Genomic DNA, 21,714 nt, shown 5'->3' on the forward strand with positions numbered 1-21,714 from the left:
TATCCAATAAAGAGCATATCCAACCCTGTAATTCCTCACCCCCCTCCAAAAGGGGACATGCCAATTTTTGAGACTTCCCCTTATAGCAAATATGGTTGCGAGAGAGTTTAATGGATTCAAAACCTGGCTCTGCTCTCTCCCTAGGTGACCTCGGACAGGCCTCACTTTCCTTGTTTTTCCCTGTGGAAATGTTGTGAGGACCAAGTAGAAACCACAGACTTCTCTGTAAACCTTAAAATGCTGCCCAAACAGGAGTAATAATGGTTACCAAAGGGCTAGGAAAGGAAAGGCTGGACAAGGGCTAACATGCTCAGATGAAAGCCAAAGGTGGCTTGTATTCCAAGGCTGGAGGAAAATAAATAACCACATAGTGGCAGTTTCATATCAGGCATACTATTCAGCAGCAAATACAAAAAAAAGAATGAACCAGAACTAGAGATAAAAACACAGATGAATCTCACAAATATAACATTAAGCAAAGAAAGCAAGTTGCAGAAGCCTACAGACAGTATGACTGCATTGAAACAACATTTTAACACATACCAAACAATACATGCATACTGTTTAGGGATGCATACATTTATAATAAAACTATACAGGGTTGGGTGCAGTGGCTGTAATCATGGCACTCTGGGAGGCTAAGGGGGGTGGACTGCTTAAGCTTAATGAGTTCAAGACCACCCTGCATAAGAGCAAGACCCTGACTTTACTAAAAAAATGAAAAACTGAGGCAAGAGGATCACTTGAGCCCAAGAGTTCAAAGTTGCTGTGAGCTATGATGCCATAGCACTCTACCCTGAGTGACAGAGTGAAACTCTTGTCTAAAAAAAAAATCTATAAAGAAGTCCAAAAGAATAATAATAAACACTAAATTCAGAACACTTGTTTCTTTGAGGGGGGTGATTTGGGAGAAATTATTCAGGTGTACGGAAAATGTGTGATTTGTTAAACTGGACAAGTGGGTACTGAGGTACCTACATGTTAGATGTCCCTTTATAGCTGAGAAATTCCATAAAATTTCCTAAAAGTCAACATTGCTGACTCCCAGAAGTCAGGGTCAGGTAGGGGTAGCATTTGCAGAGGCAGAAGTGGGGGTATGGCGGCACTAGGGTTCTTCAGACCACTGACAAAGCTGACTGTGACAAAGGACTGAAGGTCAGCAGACAGTGGGGCAAGTGCTCTGCAGAGTAGGAGGGGACCAAACCAAAGTGCTCCTGACTCATGGGGCATCCCCACACCTGTCATGAAAATACCAGCTCTGGTCTTTGGGCCTGCCTCCTTGGTGACAGGACTCCCACAGTTCTTGTGCTTACGCACACACCTACAACTGCCTGGGCCACCCGGTTTGTCCACACAGATGCCAGGGACATAGGGCCCCTGCCACTCAAAGAACAGCCTCAGAGTGAGGGCTTTGGGAGAGAAGGGCTCAGCCCTGCCTAGGACAGCCCTCAGACAAAGAACGAGCTGCTCCCCACCAGTCATCTGTTCCAATCTGAAGAGTGACTGTCCTGGGCCAGTCATGGGAAAATCATCAAGAACTTCCCACAATGGTCACAGTGGCTTCTAAGGTCTGTCTCTAGGAGTTGAGAGCCATGCTCCCCCACAGAACAAGTGGAGGTGCTCCATGCTGTCCTGTGCCTTCCTATGGCAAGTCTCCAAAGGGTACCTGGATATCCTCCCTGCACAGATGGGCAGGCACAGGAGGGGCAGGCACCACAGGCACAAGGGAAGCAGCAGTGAAAAGCTAGGAGTAGACATGGAAAGGCCTGGCCCAGCAACAGGAGATTAGGAGCCACTGGAACTACAGAGGGGAACCCAAAGCCTCAGTTGTTAGAGTTAAGAGCTGGAAGAGAATGCCCTGAGATGTTAGTAAGTGTAACCCCTTCATTTTGCACCTGGAAAACCAAAGCCAGCAAAGGGAAGAGGCCTGCTAAGAGTTGCATGGAACAGCAGTTCCCTGCAGAAACCCTGTCTTCTGGTGGTCACCTGTGTGCTCTCTTACTACACTACACTGCTGCCCAACCTCTCTCCCTGCCTCAAAGTGGTCAGGTGAGCAACACGGGGTTAAGATGGAGCTATGAAGGGAAGAACCTGAACTGAAGCGAGCCCACAAAAGAAAGACGTCTGTAACGACACTGGGAGAGGATTCCTGTGAGTTGGAGAGCTCCCTGGTCCTGGGCTAGGGACAAGCAGAGGGGTGCTGGGTGGGAATTCAGGCCAGATGTGCTCTAAACAGTACAGATATTTGAAACAAAGCAAAGGATGACCCATCTAGAGAGGACATAACATGGTCCACAGGGTGGAAAGTGTCTTTGTTTTCTGCTGCTATTGCAGAATATCACAGAGACTGGGTAATTTTATAAAAACAAAATAAAATATTAGCTTATTTGGCTCCTGGTTTCAGAGGCTGAAGATGGCAGAAGATGGAGAGTGAAAGCAAGCGAACAAGACAAGGAATCGACAGAACTCTCCCCTTTTATAATCCACTCCTGTGACAATGACACTAATCCATTCATGAGGACACAGGGATTTAAGCTTCTAACACATGGACTTTTGGGCGACACATTCAAACCACTGTAGCAAATTATCCTGAGCACAGAAAACTGGACATCCTTGTCATCTCCTGAACGATGACACTGAAAGCACTGCAATCCTTTCAATAGCCTCATTATTAGCCTCATTCACAATAACAGCAGGTAGCACTTGCCGTGTATCAGCCCTGCATTAATTAATTCCCATTAATTCCCACCACTCTAGGAGGCAACTCTAACATCATATGGAGGTTACAGATTAAGAAGCAGGGGTCTAGGGTGACAGGGGCAGCACTGAGCCAACTCTGCCAAGCACTGAAGCACATGCTCTGCACCAGGGGTTCCCAAAGAGCAGCCTGGATCAGCAGTATCAGCATCCCTGCCACCTATTGCATCAGATGCTCTGGGACTACAGCTCAGCAATCTGTGTTTAACAACCCCTCCCCACCCAAACCAGGTGATTCTGATGCACAGGCAATTCTGTGAACCAGCTGTTCCAACCATTTCCCAGTGCTGCCAACATTGTTCATAATAAACCTGTTATGAAGACCCTCTTTCCCAGCCCACCTGGTCAGCTTGTCAACCCAGGAGAATCTTTTTTTTTCTGGCCAGGGCTGGGTTTGAACCCACCATTTCGGGCGGCGCCTGTGGCTCAGTGAGTAGGGCGCCGGCCCCATATGCCGAGGGTGGTAGGTTCAAACCCAGCCCCGGCCAAACTGCAACAACAAAAAAATAGCCTGGCGTTGTGGCGGGCGCCTGTAGTCCCAGCTGCTCGGGAGGCTGAGGCAAGAGAATCACATAAGCCCAAGAGCTGGAGGTTGCTGTGAGCCGTGTGACGCCACGGCACTCTACCGAGGGCAGTAAAGTGAGACTCTGTCTCTACAAAAAAAATAAAAACTAAATAAAATAAAATGAACCCACCATCTCCAGTATATGGGGCCGGCGTCCTACTCCTTTGAGCCACAAGTGCTGCCCCAATCCAGGAGAATCTTACTCAAAATCTTCTGCCCAGTCTACTAGGTTCCAGGAGAGAACCTTCATTTTTCTAGGATCTGGCCTTGAAGTCACTTCCAACCAGAACCCCCACACCCCCTCCCCCAACAACCCTGGCACTCCCATATTACTGCACATTGCCGTCATAGTTACACTGGCCAGACTTATCAGCCACTTCATGGCACACGATGCCTTCCAGGTAGCACTCAGAGCACATTTCTCCCCATTTGATAGAAGTTCCTGGAGAACAGAGCCAGTTCACTATGCACCTAGGAGTCATGAACACTACAGCCTGGGCACAAAGGGTCATCAGGAAATGTCTGCTAACTATCAGAAATGGAGAATACCATGGAAGGGCTGATTCTGGCTTTTTCTTTTTTTTCAAGTCTCACTTTGCCACCCTCCATAGAGTATCATGGAGGGCATAGCAACCTCCAACTCTTGGGCTCAAACGATTCTCTTGCCTCAGCCTCACAAGTAGCTGGGACTACAGGTGCCCGCCACAATGCCCAGCCATTTTTTTGTTGTAGTTGTCACTGTTGTTTAGCAGGCCCAGGCCGGGTTTAAACCCACCAGCCCCGGTGTCTGTGACCAGTGTACTAGCCGCTGGGCTACAGGCGCCAAGCCCAGATTCTGGCTTTTATCCTCCCTGCCATCTCCAGGCACCAGTTTCCTCATCTGCAATAGGTATGTACCATCACTCTGGTGTCTTCTATTTTACTCATCATTGGATAAACCCAGCAAAGCCACACCCAAGACACTCTTCTTATCAGGGATATATACATGAAGACTAAAGAGGTCCTTGTTTACACCCTTATATTACAGGGAAAGAGAAAAATAAATATACACTTCAAATTACTGTAAGGCAGACACTAAGTTCTGTACATATATTTTCTCATTCACAAACAGAGGAGATTAGCTCAGAGCAGATGAATGTATGAAAAAATCAAAATAGTAATGTGACAGAAAGTGAAAAAAGGGGTTACTTTACATAGAAAGATCAGGGAAGGCCCCTCTAAGGAGGTGACATTTGAGCTGAGACTTGACAGATGAGGAAAAACTAGCCATGGGAAGAGGGAGGGAAAAGTTTTCTAGGCAGAGGGAAGAGAACCTATGAAAGCCTCAGGGTGAGAAGAAGTTTGACATGTTAGAGGGGAAAAAGCAGGCCAGCACGTGCAGCTAAATCCCAGTGAATGCAGGAGTAAAACAGTAACCAGTGGGTTGGAGAGGAGGCAGAAAAACAGCCTCCTACAATGCTGCCCTGCTCAAATCAGGCTGGCCTGACCCAATCAGGACATCTGGGCCCCAAGTCACAGGCAGCACTGGGGTTAAAGGTATGAGTCAGACTCCCCAGTTTCCTGGGGCCCCCAAAACCTGGTATGGGCCTTGAGGGGCAGGCACAAAGCCTCAGCACGAGTGCCATGCCATACCCAGGGGACACCCATGAGTGGGAGATAACATGGACACATAAGTATGAACAACACAGGACACTCCCAGCTACAGCTTCCAGAGAGGCATGATCAAGTGCTTCCATGAAGTGTCAGTCCCTGATCACATTATTTTCCCAGGACACAGCTACCATAGCAGCCATGGTCAGAGGAAAGGGAAGAGGGCCCAGAGTTCAAAGCTTACTAGTCCTGGGCAAGTCTTAACTTCTTTGGGCCTCAGTTTCCTCATCTGAAAATTGAGGTTACTACTCATAGAGCATTAGAAAGATTAAATGAGATACTGAATGCAAAGCACTGTGCTGGCATACAGTGTTTGTAAAACTAAGCGATAAGTATTATATCAGTTTTTTCACTGTTTCCGTTTTCTCTGCTGCAAAACAAGGATATAAAACAACATCATAGAGTTGCTACGAGTTTGCACTAATAAGTATTCTACTCTCCTAATACAACATCCATCGTCAGGGATTTAAAAAGATTCCGAGGCTCGGCGCCTGTGGCTCAAGTGGCTAAGGCGCCAGCCACATACACCTGAGCTGGCAGGTTCAAATCCAGCCTGGGACAGCAAAACAACAATGATGGCTGCAACCAAAAAACAGCCAGGCGTTGTGGGAAGCACCTGTAGTCCCAGCTACTTGGGAGGCTGAGGCAGGAGAATCGCTTGTGCCCAGGAGTTTGAGGTTGCTGTGAGCTGTGATGCCACAGCACTCTACCCAGGGCAACAGCTTGAGGCTCTGTCTCAAAAAAAAAAAAAAAAAAAATTCTGAGTCCCCTTTTCTGACCTCTCATCAGGTATCAAATTCCCCTCTCTCACACCCCATTGTTTGGAAAATGAGTAAGTGCTGATTAACTGTGAAAAGAAAAATGATGCATTAGGAATCCACACACTTCCCTGCACTGTCATTCTGCAAGGGGGTGGGGATGGATGTCAGCTCTTCTGCATCATCCACAAAAGTCCCTCCCTCCCCCTACCAAAACACAACCTCTCTCCCAGTCACACAAAATTCCCACCCACTCCTGTACACACAGTTTAATGAATGTATAATGTAATCACTTCCATACACACTATACCCCCCCCAACACACACACACACACACACACATCCTACAGAGGAAAACTCATTCAGAGCAGAAACTGCATCCCCAAAATCACTCTGGGAAACTCACTTCACCTGCACATGAACACAAATGTCTCCAACAGTGTACATGCAAAATATGACAGTTCAGCAGGGCCTGTGGAGCCAAATGCCGGAGCTCAAATCTGACTTGCAACTCGTAAGCTGTGTTACCCCAATTTCCAAGTGCCTATGTTTTCAAAACTGTAAAATGGGCATAATATTGACGTTTAGGATGAATGCGACAATTAAATAAGCTTAGTACACGTAAAGAGTTTAGAACAGCAATTGGAAAGCGCCCATTAACAGTTATTGTATTCTTCATTTTTACGTGAGCACACCGCTTCCAAAACTTCACACCAAACCACTGACCCCGCACAGGCGACCGGCCTCCATACTGTAAACAGCTGGCCGCAGCTCCGCGCGCACCGCCTCCAGCAGTTTCCAGGCGCTGCCCGCGCAGTGCGCACGCGCGTCCCCCACCACCACCGGCGGCAAGCCGGGAGTCCTCGCGCCGCCGGGCCTCTGCTACTCGGGGAGACGCCCCCGGACCTCGCGTACTAAAGACCCGGGACCCAGGCCACCCGACCCGGCCTCCCAGTCCACGCTGGGTCACTGCCGAAGCTCTGAACGACCTAGGTCCCGGCTTCCGCCCCATCCCCGCTCCGGCCCGGCCGGGTTACCTGAGGGCGGGCGTCTGAGGGAACGGCGTCCCGCTCTCCGCCTCGGGTCCGGGGAGACAGGGCAGCAGCTCCGGCGAGGGGCCGGCCCCTCAGCGCCTCTCAGGCTCCTGGGCCGGGGCCGGGGCTGGGGGATGGGGCAGAAGACGAGGAAGTGCCGGGGGCTGGGCCGCCCCACCCCTGGGAAAGTCCCCCAGCGACTGGCAGGCGGCTCGCCCAATCGCGCGACGCAGCGGGCTGGAGCGAAGTAAACACCCGGGACCTGAGAGCCGGAACGCTGGGCCCTCTGCGGCCTTCCCCTCGCCTGCGACCTTCCCGGCGCCGCGGTCCCTGGTTGAATCAGTCCCTCGCCGCGCTCCCCGCGCCGGAAGCCCCGGGCTGAGGCTGCCTGGGGCCACTTCGTAAACCGGAATTTTTAAGCGGAGGCGAGCTGCAGAGACCACCCAGCCCCTTTCTTGTGCCGAGGAGAACATAGGCCAGAGCAGGGAGGGGACTTGGCAAAAGGCACGTAAGCATTTGGAGCTAAGCCAGAGCTGGATCTCAGGGCCCTAGATTACGTCCAGGGCGCTCCTGGACTCTAAACAAGACTATGGAAATTAAGAGCTGAAAGGACCCTTGAAGAATCTTTTGTTCCTGCTAACATTTTTTGCTCACTTACTGCTCCGGGCCTTCGGGTGCATTATTTTGTTTGCACAATCACCCCAGTAAAGTGGGTTGTATCCCTCCCCCACCGCACCCCCCTTTTTTTCCCACCAAGCACAGAGAAGTTAGATGACTTCAGTAAGGGGCTGAGCCAAGTTTCAAACCCAGGTGAGCAAATCCCGAGGCCACCTTCCACCTTCCTACCGCTGTGTGGGCTAAATACCCCCAATAAGCTGTGGGATATCCTAGACAGGTAAGGAGCAGTAACTCCCTTTAAGGTTAGGAGCACATTTTTTTTTTTTTTTTTTCCAGACAGAGCCTCAAGCTGTCGTCCTGAGTAGAGTGGCGGTGGCATCACAGCTCACAGCAACCTCAAACTCTTGGGCTCAAGCGAGTCTCCTGCCTCTGCCTCCCTAGTAGCTGGGACTACAGGAGCCCGCCACAACGCCCGGCTATTTTTTGGATGCAGCCTTCATTGTTGTTTTGGCGGCCAGGCTGGATTTGAACCTGCCAGCTCAGGTGTATGTGGCTGGAGCTTTAGCCGCTTGAGCCACAGGCGCCGACCCTAGGAGCACATTTTTAAATGCATAGTTTTCTTCTTCTTCTTTTTTTTTTTTTAAGTAAGTTTTAATTCAAAAAGTGGAAGAGCCTAACTTTGAAAACCTAACCACCACCACCCCCTTTTTTTTTTGGAGACAGCAGTCTGTCTGCTCTGTCTTCTGGGATAGAGTTCAGTGGCTTCATCATAGCCAATGCAACCTGCAACTCCTGAACCAAACAATCCTGCTGTCTCAGTCCCTCAGGTGGGTGCGGCCAGGAGGATACCCAGGAAAAGTAAAATCTGAAAAAAACAAAGGCTTCTCAGAGAAGCCCAAGGACACTCCTGCAAGGTCCTCCCTTTGGTAACCCAGCCCATAAGAATTTGTAAAACTTAGCTTCCTACTTCCTTGAAATTAACACTAGCTACTTGCTTCTACTTCTGTAAACCCTGCACTGGATTTAACTCCTCCAGTGAGAAATAATACAGTAATTTCTTTGTCTACTTGTAAGTCCAATAAAAGCACAGGGACAGAGCTGATGGGGGCTCATTACTTTAAGGCTGATGGCCGGCTGAGTTTCTCGGCTGGCAAATAAAATTCCTTCCCCTTTATTCTTTGGTGAGAGTCTATTGGTTTCAATTCACTAGTCCTGCAACACCATAATCAGCTCATTTTTCTTTCTTTTTGGGGAGGAGGGAGTTGAGCAGTGAAGACAGGGTGTTGCTCTTGCTCAGGCTGGTCTTAAAATGACCTTAAGCAGTCCTCTCACCTTGGCCTCCAGGGTGTTGCTCTTGCTCAGGCTGGTATTAAAATGACCTCAAGCAGTCCTCTCACCTTGGCCTCCTTCCCAAATTCTAGAAGTGTGAGCCACCCTGCCCAGCCTAGGACAATTCTTTGAACTGGGTGAATATAGCTTCGTGAAAAACCTATTGCAAAAGACCGATTACACTAGAACTGTTGAAAACTTAGTTATTGACAAGGCCTCATCCTCAAAAAGAATTGGGGGAAAGGATTTGGGGAAATAATTGATATACACACACGTTCATTTTATAGAAGGGAAGACCTGTCAGTCAAGTGTGTGAACATACACACAGACACCTACCCAAGGATGCGTCTAATCCAGGGATCCTCCTTTCAGGCCTTGTGACATTCTGGGGTGTCTTCAGTCACTTCAAAGGTGTTAATCAGATTTTCAAAATGATATTAAACCTAGTTCACTTTAGTTATGAAAATGAGTACACATACTTTGATTCTTTTTTTGTGTGTGTGTGTGTGTTTTTTTTTTTTTTGGCCGGGGCTGGGTTTGAACCCGCCACCTCCGGCATATGGGACTGGCGCCCTACTCCTTGAGCCACAGGCGCCGCCCCCATACCTTGATTCTTAAGGGGGGAATGCAAACACTGAACAAAGCACCACTGAGCATTGCCATTGGGGGTATTGCCATTAAGGAAGCCCTACGGGGAAATTGGGAATCTAGACCTGGTTCATACTGCTGCCCCTATGGGTCACCTCCACCCATTAGGCCCTCAGATGCTGGTTTTCTCCCTGTTCTTCACCTACACTTCCCAAGTCTCCTCTTCCTGAAATGCTGTCTTCCTAATCCAGGCCCAACTCTTCGTTATCCCTAATTTCTACCCACTGGATACTGAAATTTTCTTAATACCGAAGGGTCTTTAATGACTTGCATTTTGTTTCCGCAGCTTCAGCTGTTTTTGTAAAATATCCCTCCTGAGGGAGTTGGACAAACAGTTTCATTTCCCAAAATTCTGGTTGATGCCTACCTAGGTGGGCTTGGTAGAGAATTCTCAAGGTTGATGTAGAAAGGTCACATAGCCATCTTTTTGCCTGACCTCCTAGTTCTGGATACTTTTCCTTAACATTTACAATTTCTGAGAAAAATCATCTATTCAAAGTCATGACAGCTCCTACCCCTTCCATCTTCTTAAGTCTTGGTTTGACTTCTGAACATTCCACCAGGGATCATGGATTAAGGGTCATGGAGACTATAGATCACTCCCCTATTTGACAGATAAATTCAGGCCTCTGTGTGGAAAAGGTCTTGCTCAAGGTCACAAACATAGAGTGACTCTACCATGTCATCTTCAGAATGACATGATTTTTCTCATTTTCTTAGAAAAACTCAACACTCGGGCAGCACCTAGCTCAGTGGGTAGGGTGCCAGCCCCATATACCAAGGGTTGCAGGTTTGAACTCGGCCTTGGCCAAACTGCAACAGAAAATAGCTTGGTGTTGTGGCGGGGGCCTGTATTCCCAGCTACTCAGGAGGCTGAGGCAAGAGAATTGTCTAAGCCAAGGGGTTGGAGGTTGCTGTGAGCTATGATGCCAGGGCAGTCTACTGAGGGTGATAAAGTGAGACTCTGTCTCAAAAACAAAACAAAAACTCAACACTCATGAACATAAGATACGGATCTAACTAATGGGGTTCCAATCCTTATTTAGCTACTTACTACCTGGGTAGCCTCTCTAAGCCTCAGATTTCTCTTTGAAAAGTGGGGATAATTTACCTACCCCTCAGGTAATCAAGAGGATAAATGAGATAATGCAAATAAAGCTCGAGCCTGGGCACCCAGTAAGCATTCGAGAAGTGATGGTGGTGCTGCAGTGTGGGTTGCGTGCATTGAGCAGAACTTTGCTGTTAAACCCAGCAGTGCCACCTCATCAGGTTCTGTCCTACCATCCACATCCTCCGTAGGACCTTAGACACTGGGGGCATGTCAGGGATGGGAGACAGACCCTCTATGCTGGCACCTTTGCCATCCCTTGGCCTGGAAAGGGATTTCTGAGTCTGGAAGCTGGGCCTGACATTGGGAGTGGTGTGATTCAGGCAGGTGGCAACCTCTTGTTCTTCCAGAGTGACAATAAACACTGCACAAAGCTCCACCTAGCAGGAGAATCAAACTACCTGTGTTTTGTTTTGTTTTAAAGCACCCAACTTCCTAATCTCCGAAGTCAGACCCAAATATACATTTGAAGGAAATAAAAAACATACCTAAAAAATCCACCTACAACGGAAATTTAGCTCTAAACCAAATGCCAGAAGAGAAGTGGAAGTTGTGTAATGAAAAACTTTAAAAAGCAACATTTATGGAGTATTTGGTGTGTGGTAAGCATGATCTTACCATGACTTATGATCATGGTAAGATCTTGATCATGATCTTATCATGCTTTTAAGTCATTTATCTTCTAACCATTCTCTGAGGTTGGTTCCATTGTCATCTCAAGTTCACAGAAGAAATGGGGGTTTTGAGGTATTAGATGACTTGCCCAAGGTCTTAAAAGCAGCATGTAACCCAAGCATAAAGATCCAGGTTCTTAAACTCCTATAACACTCACTCTTAAGTATCATGCTATAAAGTCTTGACAATTAGGAAAACATAGAATTCCAGCCTTAACAGGCCTTTAGAAATGATCAAACCCAGGGCTGGGTGTAGTGGCGCACTCCTGTAATCCTAGCACTCTGGGAGGGTGAGGCGGGAGGATCCCTTGAACTTAGGAATTCAAGACTAGTCTGAATTTGAGCGAGACCCCATCTCTACTAAAAATAGAAAAATTATCTGGGCATCGTTGTGGGCACCTAAAGACCCAGCTATTTGGGAAGTTGAGGCAGGAGGATCATTTGATCCCAGGAGTTTGAGTTTGCTCTGAGCAATGATGATGCCACTACACTCTACCTGGAGTGACAGGGCAAGACTCTGTCTCAAAACAAACAAACAAAAACCCAAACGCAGCCTTCCTTGTAGGACTGCATGCAGTCATACCAAGGGTCAGAAAGGCCTAGGGACTTGTAGGAGATCTTACATCAAGTTTGTGATTAAGGCAGCGCCTGTGGCTCGGTGGGTAGGGCGCCGGCCCCATATACTGAGGGTGACGGGTTTAAACCTGGCCCCAGCCAAACCGCAACAAAAAAATAGCAGGGCGTTGTGGTGGGTGTCTATAGCTACTCAGGAGGCTGAGGCAAGAGAATAGCCCAAGCCCAGGAGTTGGAGGTTGCTGTGACCTGTGTGATGCCATGGCACTCTGGAACCCAAGTCTTCTGCTCAGCACAGCACTATTTCCACACACCCCATCAACAGGAATGGAGCTTCTAAATCAAACATATGCCTTATTCTAAATAAAACAAGATAAATCGAGCACAGGCCTCATTCTAAATCAAACAAGCACATCCATTAGGAGTATGAGTGAAACTCAGGGCAAGCAGCTAATGAACCAGGAGAAGAGCAGTCCTGGGTCCCTTGATTGGACCTGTACATAACCTGAGGTGATCTCAGGAATGTAAAACCCTACAGTGGATTCTAGGGACTTTTAGTGCTGGGTGTGTGTGTTTATGAAATGAGATTACGCATGTCAAGCACGTGATGTTGACTGAAATTGTACAATCATGGTAGTTTTTCATAAGAAATAAATAAATGAACAGAGTCTATGGTCCTAGCTTCCCTCCCTTAGCTTAGGAAGGCATTTTTAATTCTCTCCACCTACCTCCCAAATAACCGCACGAGGGGATGGTAAGATAGCCATAACTTTTCATGTTCAATTGGCACCTTAAGGTGAATGAAACTATTTCATACCTACAACTTGCCTGTTTCCCAAGGGATGCGGTATGCAGATGAAGGTGTAGGCTGTGGAGTCAGACTATCCTGGGTTTAAATCACATCCCTACCCCACATACAGCTGTGTCTCCTTATCAGTGAAGGAGATTAACACTATAACTATGTGATTCACAGGGTGGTAAAAATTAAATGCCACATGGCTTAGCCTCATTGAAAGGTCGCAATGATAACCATGAGCATTAATCATATGAGGCAGCACAGACTGTTTATCTGCTTTCCCCAGGAGGACCCAAAGACCTGGAGCTGGTAGCAACTTGCCCTGGACATCACAGTGTTCTCGAGGAGCCGGGCCTAGAAGGCATTCTGGCTGACATTTGCTCCATGTTCTTTCTCATTTTCCTTTCTCCATTCCAACTATTTTCCTTGTGTCCCTGGGCCTGCCTGTTACTCTTCAGTGTCTAGGGTACTATTGGAAGAGAAGAAAGGGCAAAGTGACACTGGGGGGAATTCCCAGCCTTGTCACATACATGGCCTAGCCAGGCCTCTCCCACAGTTCCCAGGAGCCCTGCGTCTCCCACTCCAGTTTCTTTCTCTCTGGCCCCTTGTCTTTAGGTCAGGGTGTCAAGCCATATTTGGGCTTGCATCCAAGCTTGCCCCTTGTCATCTCCTGGAAATGGGAAGAGGTCAACAAGGCCCAGGTCAGCCCCTCACAGTGCTAGATCCACAGAACTGGAGCATTTCTCGATCTTGGAAGCCTTAACAGGGCCCTGAGAACAATCCTCTCAGTCCCACCCCCCTCCCTCCCACAGCCTCTCCCATGCCCCTTCTTCTAGGGCCTCTCCCTGTTTTCCCTTCATTCTCTGCAGTCCAGAAGTCACTGTCAACTTGGCTTCTGGTCCTTGCCTCTGCCTAACCAGGGCCTTCCCTGGGCTGAGCCTCTGACCAGCTTTGGAAAACCTGGACTGTTTGTGATCAGAAAGGAGGCTGCATCACCACTGTCTGCCCGCCCTTGGCCCACTCCTGGTGCCTCGGGCTCTCTGTTAAAGGTTCAAGGAGAGAAAGGTCCAGGGGCCCTAGGAGGAGAAAGGAGAAAGATCCTTTTGCTTCAGTGTTAAGGAGGGTCCCAGCCTCCATTGTGCTGTGCAGGGAGGCAGGGTTGACTCCTGGTCTCTTCCTATCTAGCTTTAGACTTCTAAAGTGCTCAACACACACCCACATTCTCACCCTCAAAGACTCACACTCACAGATTGTACACAGAGACACACACACATACATTCTGTGGGTCTGGCACATATGCACAGCACGGGTCCATGTTCTCATACACACAAACACACACACCCATGTTCACACTTGCACATACGCCCTTTTCTTGAGGGAAGAAGATGACAAAAATAGCCCTTTCTTTTCTTTCCCTTTGGAAAAACTAGCGACAAGTGGAGAGAAAAAGACTGACTTAGAAGGCCATGAGGGAAGAGGAAACAGAAGACAGAGGATGTGACTGGGCAAGGAGCAGAGACCCAGAGCCCAAGACCTGGGTGGGACAAGCAGGCCGGGCTGGGGAGGAGCAGACCCCAGCTGGCAGGAGAGAGGAGGCTGGTGGTTCTTGGCACAGAGCTAAGAAAGCCTGGTGGCCTCAGCACCCTTGAGTGGCAGGCCCTCTCCCCCTGTTGTGGCCCTCCTACCCCCATCTGGTCACTCACCTGGGGGAGGACAGGAAAATGCGAGGGTGTATGTAGCGGGGGCCGCCGTCCCTCTGAAGGCGCGGCGAGTCTCTGTGCTTCTGCAGGAAGGAGGGCTGGGCTGAGCTGACTTTTAGGCAAGAGGGGAATTCCCCAAGACAGAGGAGCCAGCCACCAGGCAGCCCCACAAGGCCCAGCTGAGGCCCTATCCTGCCTTCTGGCAGAGCACAGGGCCCTTCTTTGTCAGCCTCCACCTGTCCCATCCCAGACTGTCTGTCCTCTCCCATAAATTCCAGGGAGGGAAGGGGGCTCTGGAGAAGAGCTGGAAATCTGATGATTGTTCCGCTGGATGGGGAACAGGTACAGCATAGTGGTAGACTCAGAGGAGGCCTGGCCCAGCCTGCTTGGGTTCTCCCAAGGGCCTCTATTTCCCCCATTGCCTAAGGTGGGGGATTCCAGTTCTCCAGGCCCCGAAGAAGCTGACAGATGTCCAGCCCACATCCTCCTGCCCCATTCCTAGACCATCTGTATCCACTCTGTGGATTCTCCACAGTGAAGGAAGAGCCCACACTCCTGCCCTCACGAATGTCAGGTGAGACCTCCGAAACCTGCAGCTTGAGGAGTTCTACACATACCAGCTGGAGATGCTGAGCACCCCACCCTCCCACCCTGTGCCTCAGGAACCCCCAGCTGTAAAATAGGGATAATGAGTCCTGCTTTGCCTGACCCCTGCGATGGCGATTAAAATAAAGTCGTGTTTTGCAGACATTCTTTGTAAGCTACTGACTACTTGACAAACGTAAGTGTAAATATAAGTAGAGATGTGTTTGGGCAGGAGAAATGCAAGGGGCTAGAGGAGCCTGGACAGGCAGTGTCTGGTCAGGATGTGGGGACTGGGAAGTCTTCCTGGAGGAAGTGACACTTAAGCTGTTCACTTGCTGAAAAGATGCCAGTGGAGGCAATGGAGAGGCCCTTTCCGATGAGCTGGCCTTTCTTGATCACTCCTATTTCCAGTTTCTTTATTCTCCCAGCAACATTTATAACCTGCTGAGGATATAAGGATAGACAAGTCAAGCCCGCTTCCTGCCCTCTCAGAGCTCGCAGACTCGGAGGAACCACACATGACTATTCAAATAAAAATTAATTGGAATTAACAGTTCAGTTCCTCAGTAGTACTAGCCACACTTCTTTTTTTTTCATTTTGTATTTTCTTTTTTAAAATTTTTTAAAATTAAATCATAGCTGTGTACATTAATGCAATCATGAGGCACCATACACTGGTTTTATAGACCATTTGACATATTATCATCACACTGGTTAACATAGCCTTCCTGGCATTTTCTTAGTTTATTGTGTTAAGACATTTATATTCTACATTTAGTTAAGTTTCACATGTACCTTGTAAGATGCACCGTAGGTGTGGTCCCACCAATCACCCTCCCTCCACCCATCCTCCCCAAACCCCTCCCTTCCCTTTCTCCTTTTCCCATATTCTTAGGTTACAATTGGTTTATAGCATTCATATGAAAGCTATAAATTAGTTTCATAGTAGGGCTGAGTACATTGGATACTTTTTCTTCCATTCTTGAGATACTTTGCTAAGAAGAGTATGTTCCAGCTCCATCCATGTAAACATGAAAGAGGTAAAGTCTCCATCTTTCTTTAAGGCTGCATAATACTCCATGGTATACACATACCACAATTTATTAGCACTAGCCACATTTCAAGTGCCCAATGGCCACATGTGGCTGCTATACTGGACTGCACATATATACAACATTGGTCATATCAGGAAGTTCTACTGGACAGCATTGCTCTGGCAACTATAGGCAAATGAATAGGCAATTACAATAAAGAGTAGTAGAGGTGTGTTTGGCAGGAGAAATGCAGGGGGCTAGAGGAGCCTGGACAATAGTGTCTGGATTGGATGTGAGGACTGGGAAGTCTTCCTGGAGGAAGTGACACTTAGGCTGAGAGTAGCCAAGCAAGACAAGGAAGGGTGTTCTCAGCAGCAAAAAGAATAGAATAGAGAGTATGCTTGGGAAGTGAAAATCGTTCACTCTGAGCAGAGAGCTGGGTTTGAAGCAGATGAGGGGAGTAATAGAGGTGGGCCTGGAGGGGTGAGCAAGTCCAGGCCACAGGAAGCCACATGCAAGGGGAGGACGGGGGTGAGGATAGGGATCAGGGATGGGTGGGGAGGCTCCGCTAAATCCAATTCTCAACTGCACTATGTCCTTCGGGTTAAGAGTACATGGGGAATGTTAGAAAGACCTCCTAGCCCAATAGCCTCACTTTACAGATAAGGAAGTGAAGGCCAGACAAGGGAAGTGACTTTACACATGAGTAAATGGAGAGACTTCCTGACTCCTGGTCCAGTGCTCTTTCTCACACCACACTCAGTCCCTCAGTGACAATTTTCAATTTCCATATGTGGTGGGCAAGCAGCTACCATATTGGACTGCACGGATATTTCTACCACTGGAGAAAATGCAGTCAGGCAAATGGTAGTAACCCTTGAGCTAGACCAGAGGCCTAAAGAATAATAAGTTTCCCTTACATAGATCCTTTTTTCTGCAAGGAGTAAAGATATGTGTAATTTAGCCATAAACTCCCTGGATTGTGACAGTTTCTATACACAATATTTTCTCTCTGGAATCCTGGATAATTATGGATTCTCTGGGAGTTCACAGAGCCTGGCTTGGACTGGCTGCTGCCCCTGGAGTCTCAAAGAGTAAAGGGAGACTAAATGGCTAAGGAAGTTCAAGGAGCTGGGCCAACCTGAGCTGGAATCTCCAGTGAGGAACACCTGACTTGCACAACCCAGGGGAAGATTAGCTCTGAGCTCTCCCTGCTGAAATGCTGGGAGTCATCAGCTTCTCTCACCTGCTTTCCCACCTCTTCTGCTTCCAACCATGGATTCCCTGAAATTGTCTTCCCTGTTCAAACCAGAGGATAGACACCAAGGAAGAAGAGGCCCTTGGACTGGATATCAGTAGAGCTGAGTTTGACTCCTAACTCTGCCCTGTGGCCCTAGGCAAGTCCCTTCCCCTCTCTGTCCTCAGCTTCTCCTATAATATGAAAGAATCAGAATGGGTGATCACTAAGGGACATTCCATTCTGACCCTATAAGGAAGTCCAAAAGTTCAAAGGAAGGAGAAATCAGGGTTGGCTAAGGTGGTTAGGAAATAGTAACACTAATAGCTAATATTTTAGCTTATTCTATGCCAGGCTAGGCACCGTACTCAATGCTCCTAAATGAGTTATTTCACGCATTCCTCATAAAAACCCCATGAGACTGGAACTGCTATTTTACAAATGAAGAATCTGAGGTTCCTTTTGGCTAACAAATGGCACAACTAGAGCTGAAATTCATTTAAGGTCTCCAGTGTTCACATGGAGGGAATGAGACCTACACTGGACCCCCAAAGATGGCTGAGATTTGAATATATGCAGGGAAACTCTCACAGGACCACTCTCTTAATACCTAATTATCCAGCCCCATTTCGCCCATGCAGCCCTAAACTCCCAAGTGTGACTCTGGTACTCAATAGAGTATGAAAAGTCCAAGGTTCCTGAGGTAGGTTTTCCAACTCCAAAGGGAGAATTATTTGGCCAAATGTGGTGGCTTATTCTGAGATGCTGAGGCAGGTGGATTGCTTGAGCTCAGAAGTTTGAGATCAGCCTGAGCAAGAATGAGAACCCATCTCTATTAAAAAAAAAAAAAAAAAATTGGGGCGGCACCTGTGGCTCAGTCGGTAAGGCGCCAGCCCCATATACCGAGGGTGGTGGGTTCAAACCCAGCCCTGGCCAAACTGCAACCAAAAAATAGCCGGGCGTTGTGGTGGGCGCCTGTAGTCCCAGCTACTCGGGAGGCTGAGGCAAGAGAATCGCTTAAGCCCAGGAGTTGGAGGTTGCTGTGAGCTGTGTGAGGCCATGGCACTCTACTGAGGGCCATAAAGAGACTCTGTCTCTACAAAAAAAAAAAAAATTATTTGCTCATATGAAAACAGCCAAGGAAAACTCATTGTCATGACTCAAAGACATCTCTGGTCTTGTTGCTGATGTTGTTAGTACAGGATTGGGACAGTCTCCTAATAGCCATTCAACACTTATTTAGGAAATGAACAAGTTTGACTCTCTGTGTTTCCTGATTCACTGATTCTGTTCAAAAGCTCCCCAATGATAAAATCATCTCATCCCATTAGGACTTAACCTAAGTTTGACAGATTCCTGGGCGCTACCATAAAGCTGAGAAACCAGACTCTCTCATCGGTACAGCCTTAGAAGCAACAGTTTTAATAAATTCCCAGATGTACCCAGTAGAGTTTGAGAGGCCTAAACTCCCTGAGCTGAGTCTTCTAACTTTAAAGAGAGAATTATCTGCTCATATGTAGGCATCCAAGGAGAAGTCATTGTCATGAATCAGTGGGAGGTATTGAGTGTGCTTTTACTTATCTGAGTCACAGCAAGCATCAGATCCATAACTTTTGCAAAGTTCTACTCAAGCCGGGAAAGTTGCCTTCTTTTTTTTGAGACAGAATCTCACTTTGTCACCCTTGGTAGAGTGCTGGGACGTTATAGCTCACAGCAACCTCCAACTCCTGGGCTCCAGTGATCCTCTTGCCTCACCCTCCCAAGTAGCTGGGACTATGGGTGTGCCCCACAATGCCCGGCTATTTTTTAGAGATAGGATCCCGCTCTTGCTCAGACTGATTTTGAACTCCTGACCTTAAGCATTCCATCCATCTTGGCCTCCCAGAGTGTTAGGATTACAGGTATGAGCCACTGTGCCCAGCCTAAAGTTACCTTCTTTTTTTTTGCAGTTTCTGGCCAGGGCTGGGTTTGAACCCACCACCTCCGGCAGATGGGGCCAGTGCCCTACCCCTTTGAGCCATAAGCACCATCCTAAAGTCACCTTCTTATCAGAACTTTCAGCTGGAAGAGGTCACAGACTAGCAGATTTTCAGGTGTTCACTGGCTTAAGGGCCCACTCAGAGCCAGCATGCCCTGCCTATCAGCAGGTTGTCACCCAAATTTTGCAGCTATACTTCCAAAGCTGGAGAACTCACCATCTCACATGTAGCCTATGAAATAGTCAGCCAACTTTCAGGTATATAAAACTCAGATCTGCTTTCTTTGATGGCTGCCCATCAATGGCTGACAAATTCCTGTAAAGGCCTTTATGATCTGGCCTCTACTTACCATCCATTTCCAGCTACACTCCAGTCACACCTGGGAGTTTTTGGTTCATCAAATGTGCCAGTTCCTTTCTGCTGCTTTTTGGTTCCTTGGGTGTACGTTGGTACTTCCCTCCACTGTATCTTTCTCCTGGCCAATGCCTACTTATTTTTCCTGTCTCAATTGAAGTGTGCCTCCCTTGGGGAGTTTTCCTGACCTTCCCCATCCTTATAGTTCTCCTTTGGACAAGGAGGAGACAGAATTATTTGCTCATATGCACACTCATTGTCATGACTCAAAGACACTTTGAGTCTTTTTCTGCACTTTCAAACTCTTCTTTCTCTCTCCCTGCATCTGTGGTGACAAAATGATTATTGCTGCAGTTAGTTTAGGGTCTGAGTAAAGCAATGGTTTTCAGCCAAGGATGATTTTGGACCCCACAGGACATCTGGCAGCATCTGGAGACACTTTTGGTTGTCACAATGAGTCAAATTTCCTTCCTCATACTTCTCTTTGTCCCCAGATTTCTTCCTTAAGTGCCAGTTGCATCAGTTTACTTTTAGCCTCGAAAACATTTCATTAATGGAGAGAAAACCTCCCATGGCTCCCTATTGCTTTTAGAACAAAAGCAAACCTCTTTAGTCTAGCATCTGAGGCTCCTGAGGTCAGTCTCCAATCTCTCGCCCCATCCTCCACTCTCCCAACCTCACAGGGATGGTATAAATCAGCCACACTTGACATGGGGTGTACTGCTGGCTTTTAGCAGGCAAAGCCAGGAATGCTGCTAAACAGACTATAATGCACAGGATAGATCCCCACAACAAAGAATTCTCTGACCAGCATGTCACTAGTGTTGTCAATGTGTTAATAGAGTAGGCTTGAGTGAGAGTATAAGCTCCAGGCAGCCAGGAACTTTTTCTTCTTTGATTTTCACAATTTCTACAGCACCTAGCACATGACCACTAATCAACAAATGCTTGTTGAAGGAAGGGGGGAAGGTGGGGAAGGAGAGAGAAATGGATTATAGAATGCAATGCTAGACCACATCAAGTGTGGCTGACATATGCACCATGTCCCTGAGGTTGGGAAGAGTGGAGGACGGGAGAGAGAGATTGGAGACAGACCTCAGGAATCTTGAACTCTGGCCTAAAGAGGTTTGCCTTTATTCTCTTTATTCTATAAGCAGTAGAGAGCCATGGAAGGCTCTTTTTCCACTAAGGAAATGTTTTTGAGGCTGAAAATGATCTGATCAAACTAGCACTTCAGGAAGAAATCTGGGGACAGGGAGAAGTATGAGGAAGATTTGACTCATTTGTGACAGAGGCAGGTCTTGGAGTCGGAGGTGCTGCCACTGTACCACGGTGTTGCATGAGGCAGGTCAGGAGTTCACAAAATATTCCCCCATATTTTATTGATACACACTGGGCAACCCTGGTTGCAAACAATTGCCTTGAGAGCTGGAAGCAGCTTTTTTCAGACTGCGAATAAGTGGATGGATATTCAAAACCACTTTCGGTCTGTAGGCATTTGCTAGGTGCCAGGCCCATTGTTGTTACTGACTGATCTCTGCAGTAACTTCCTTTCTCTGTCCCTCACATTCCTCATCTATTAAAGGGGGTCAATTCTCTTTGCCTATTTATAATGCTAGGAATAGCTGTGTGCACAAAAAGAGCATTCATTAGGATAATTTCACAAAAAAACATTATAGGCCAGGACGTCGTCAAGCTTAGTGTGCATCAGACTATCTGATCTCCATTTGGTCTTGGGCAGGGTCTTAAATCAGCAATTCACAATCCTGGCCTCATATCTGAATCACCTGGGGAGCTTTTGAAAAATACAGATGTCAGGCTGGAAGCAGTGGCTCATGCCTGTAATCCTAGCACTCTGGGAGGCCAAGGCAGGTGGATTGTCTGAGTTCACAGGTTTCGAGACCAGCCTGAGCCAGAGTGAGACCTCATCTCTAAAAATAGCTGAGTGTTATGATGGGAGGCTGTAGACCCAGCTATTTGGGTGGTTGAGGCAAGAGAATCGTTTGAGCCCAAGAGTTGGAGGTTGCTGTGAGCTGTGACGCCATGGCACTCTACTGAGGGTGACAAAGTGAGACTCTGTCTCAAAAAAAAAAAAAATGGTGCGGAGGCGTCGTCTGTCAGCTCCACTACTTACACAGGCAGTGCATGTCCTAGCTCACTGATCACATGGGTCTCAGTGCCGCTGCTTTAAAAAACAAACAAACAAACAAAAAAAGAAAATATAGATGTCCAGGCCCCACCCCAGCCTAATCACTTCAGAATCTCCAGGTATGTACAAAGCTCCCTAGGCAATTCCGAGGTGCAAAGTTGGAATCG

The 21,714-nt window shown here is 47.7% G+C and overlaps 1 protein-coding gene across 9 annotated transcripts in view; it reads right to left on the reverse strand.

The window, feature by feature from the left end:
* The window catches only part of TNIP1 (TNFAIP3 interacting protein 1), a 71,922-nt gene extending 57,632 nt beyond the window's left edge, over window positions 1-14,290 (reverse strand). For 3 of the 9 annotated variants that reach the window (XM_053567420.1, XM_053567412.1, XM_053567415.1), the window contains exon 1: window positions 6,767-7,225. The gene's annotated coding sequence lies outside the window, so the exon portion shown is untranslated. Of the gene's footprint in view, window positions 1-6,140; window positions 6,288-6,455; window positions 6,477-6,766; window positions 7,226-14,212 lie in introns of those variants that run through there. The other 6 variants (XM_053567422.1, XM_053567421.1, XM_053567413.1 and 3 more) reach the window with 5 other exon arrangements.
* Window positions 14,291-21,714: the final 7,424 nt, after the last annotated feature.

This window comes from Nycticebus coucang, chromosome 17 (assembly GCF_027406575.1).
Source record: "Nycticebus coucang isolate mNycCou1 chromosome 17, mNycCou1.pri, whole genome shotgun sequence".
Classification (NCBI taxonomy): Eukaryota; Metazoa; Chordata; class Mammalia; order Primates; family Lorisidae; genus Nycticebus; species Nycticebus coucang.